Raw genomic sequence first — 4,143 nt, forward strand, 5'->3', positions numbered from 1 at the left:
ACTCCAAGAGTGTAGTGGGTGATTTTTATGTGCCACCAGCATGGGTGACACCAGCAATAGCCACAACTATGATTTCACAGGTGCCATTTACATGACACCAGCAACAGCCATGATTACAATTTCACTTGGCTTGACAAGTCTTTTGAATCACAGCATATCACCAAGATCTCAGTCACTTGTCATCATATGTATATATATATGTATATAGCTCTATAATAATATATCACAATATTATATATTCTCTGATTTGAAGCAACAATTTTTAATACAGACAAATGACCAAAAAATGATGAGCTAACCCCAGTCAGAATTGAACCCACAAATGAATGCTAACATGGCTCCTTGTGTATCCGATTGGGCCAAACGCTTACCCATCATTTTCAGCCAAATTTAATGAATATATACTTAAACTGTCTAATACTAAATATAATATTTGAAAACAAACCAGAAAGGCTTTATAAGTTACAGAGAGGACGCTACTATGGAAGACTCATAATATAATAACTGTATAATAATAAATCATGATAATATATATTCTCCAATTTGAAGCAACAATTAAGTACAAACAAATGACTGAAAAGTGATGAGCTAACTCCAGCCAGAATCGAACCCGTAAATGAACACTAACACGGCTACTTGTGAATCCGATTGGGCCAAATGCTCACCCATCAATTTCAGCCAAATTTAATGAATATATACTTAAACTCTCTAATACTACATATGATATTTGTAAACAATATACAGGGTGTGGTTGTCTAAACTATTGTCTAAATTAAACAAAAATGAAAATAACACTGACATCTCATTTCAACAGATATATTTAGCAAAATTACATTAAAATAACTTGAAATACTTAAGAGTAAATTTATTCAATAAAATCGCCATTGGCTTCAACAACAAGCTTCAGATGACTTCAGAATCTCCTGCAACTCTGATGGACAGTCTCCTTGTTCAAGTTGGTGAATGCTGCCATAATCCTTGCCTTCCATTCATCTTTGGTGTTACAAGGAGTTTTGTAGGTCTCTTGCTCAACTGCACACCACACATAATAATCAAGGGGGTTTCAGTCTGGGGAGTTAGGTGACCAGATGTTAGGGGTGATGTGGTCACAGAAATTACCCGACAGCCATGACTGGGTTCTCCTGCTTGTGTGGTATGGTGCAGAGTCCTGTTGCTAGACATATGGTCTTCCAGCAGCCACCCTCTTCACCCAGGGCAATACTACTTCCTCCAAGCAGTTTATGTAGGCCTCCATGTTGAGTCTGAGACCATGTGGAAAGATGAATGGAGGCATAATGTCACCATCACTAGTGATCACTCCAAACACCATGATGTTGACTGGATGCTTGTTTTTATTACACTTGGTACATGTCCTCAGATTGTATTGTCCTCAGACTGACAGCCAAACACTCTGAAATGTTTGTATTGGAGCTTCTGGCATGAATGCCAAGCACAACATGTTGTTTCCAAATTTCTGGTAGAGTGAATTGCATCATGATGCTGTTTGTCTTACAGACAGTGTCCAACTGACCTCACTATACTGCATGGTCAACAACATCAAAAACAAGCAATGCGCATACACAAAATTAAGGATATAAAATGGTGACAATTTACCCATCACACTCTGTGTATGTATGTATGTATATTTGGCCGAGGAAAACCATTGCCGACCTTCAGGAACATAGTGCGCTCTAGGACTAATATTTTGCATTTGCGGCTCCATTGGTGGCTAATGAGCCCTGCCCTTGACAAGCATACACGAGTGGACGGCCATCATCATCATCATATATATATGTATATACATATATATATATATATATATATATGTATATATGTATATACATATATATATATATATATATATATATGCTATAAAGGTGATGATTGATGATGTTGCTACTTGGGTACTGTATATAATCATTTTCGTGTGAAGAATTAGAGTGAATTATCATCAGCTTTGAATGGATGAATAAACTATTACATGAAATGAGCACTCGCTCTCCCATTTGTACATTGGAAAGTAAAGAGTAAAACCTGAGCTTCATTGAAAAAGTTTCTTAAGAGTGAAACAAACTTACACATACTGTGCTATGTAGCAAATATAACTGTAAATCATTTAATAAAATTTTGCCATTAAATTTTAAATTTGCTTTTAAGAAAGTGTGTATGACTTGTTAATTAAACATAATTTTACAAAGTAAGACATTTCATTAAAGATGACAATAATTACAATCTGTAAAGAATTATATTTTAGTGTGAATATTAAAATCTAGAAAGTAAGAGTATGTAAGACCTATGCTTTGCTGAGGAGGTCTAATACAACCAAAACATGTCTAGATTCATCCTGTAATTGTGAAAAGCCAGGCTTATTTTCAGCACTATAACCACATATTTATCAAATTCAATCAATTTTAATTTTCAAGTTGTTTCTTAACCAGAATGAGTCAATAAGCTAATCTTTTATCTACTGCATGTTTCAGTCATTGGACTGCAGCCATCCTGGGTGACCGTCTTGAAGGATTTAACAAATCAACCCCAGTACTTTTTTTTTTAAGCCTGGTACTTGTTCTACCAGTCTCTTTTTGTTAAACTGCTGAGTTAAGGAGCTGTAAACAACCAACACTGTTTATCAGGCAATGGTGGTGGTGATGGGGGAAAAAACACAAACACACACACATAGATACACACACACACACACACAAACACACACATATATACATCAGATGGTGCAGTATATATATTTACCCATTATTCATGTTTTCATAAAACAGAAAGCTATGTTTTGGTTAATGAAAGTCTAAGAAGCCCATTTCCCAACCACATGGTTCCAGGCTTAGTTCAACTGAATGGAAACTTGGGCAAGTATCTTCTACTATAACCTTGGGTTGAGCAAAACCTTATGAGTGGATTTAGTAGATGGAAACCGAAAGAAGCCCATCATATATATATATATATATATATATATATATATATATATGCGAGTAAAAATAAATACAAAAAAAGGTGGGGTTTTTTTGTATGATTGTGTATAGAGGAATATATTATTTTGCTTAAAAGAGTTCCAACACTGTCTGTTTTTTTATGTTTTATTTATATTCCTGCAGAACTAATGTGGGGTATAGAATATGGAATATACAATATATAATATAATATACAATATACAATATAAAATAAAATAAAATAAAAATGGATGGCACCATGAAAGAAAGTATTGAATGTAGATGAAATATTGAGTTTTCAATATAAAGGATCAAATATATAAATATATAAATATAAATATATATATATAAAGGCGACTCGAGTTTCAGGGCTATTTCCCTTTGTCATGGCCGGTATGACAGACTTTAACAGACTATATATATATATATATATATATATACACACATACATACACATACGACAGGCTTCTTTTAGTTTCCATCTGTCAAATCCATTCATATGGTTTTGTTTAGCCCTGGGCTATAGAAGATGATACTTGCCCAAGGAGCCACTCAGCGGGACTAAAACCAGGAACCATATGGTTAGGAAGCAAACTTCTTACCACAGAGCCACATCTGTCCCTGTGCATTCTTTTTCGTTTCTCCTCCCTACAAATGTAATATTTAATTAATTGAAATTTTTTGATCACTAAATTAAATTTATATTACCTTAAACTGTGTTTGTCATACAAGTGTCCCTGAGTAGATCTGCCTCACCTATCCCTATCATTCTTCTCTGATGTCAAACTGGTTTGACATCTATCACTAAACATGGCTGATTATTTTTGTGGCTGTTAATTTGACTTTTTGCTTTCACATACAATGCATAGTATTGTGCTTTCTTCCCTTTCTCACACTTTATATTCATTCTCATGTCGGCCTCCTTTCTACATTTGTGAATTAAGATCCAGTTTCTTCACTAACTATATATATAATACGTACATGCACACACCACACACACATATATATACATACACACATTGAAGTGATTAAGAGGTTTCACAGAAGTAAATTATAAACTTCACAATCATAAAAGCTACAGTAACTTTATCATGAATTAAAGAGAGAAGTTATATATATATATATATATATACATATATATATATATATATACACAGTAAGCTATATATATATATTGATATATATATATATATATATATATATA

The 4,143-nt window shown here is 33.6% G+C and overlaps 1 protein-coding gene across 4 annotated transcripts in view; it reads right to left on the minus strand.

The window, feature by feature from the left end:
* Positions 1-4,143, minus strand: part of LOC106874363 (uncharacterized) — a 607,119-nt gene that overhangs the window by 473,579 nt on the left and 129,397 nt on the right. The window contains exon 1 of one of the 4 annotated variants that reach the window (XM_014922076.2): positions 3,648-3,832. The exons of the other annotated variants lie outside the window; for them this stretch is intronic. The gene's annotated coding sequence lies outside the window, so the exon portion shown is untranslated. Of the gene's footprint in view, positions 1-3,647; positions 3,833-4,143 lie in introns of those variants that run through there. 4 annotated transcript variants of the gene reach the window in all.

The sequence above is a fragment of the Octopus bimaculoides genome, chromosome 1 (assembly GCF_001194135.2).
Source record: "Octopus bimaculoides isolate UCB-OBI-ISO-001 chromosome 1, ASM119413v2, whole genome shotgun sequence".
NCBI classification, from domain to species: Eukaryota; Metazoa; Mollusca; class Cephalopoda; order Octopoda; family Octopodidae; genus Octopus; species Octopus bimaculoides.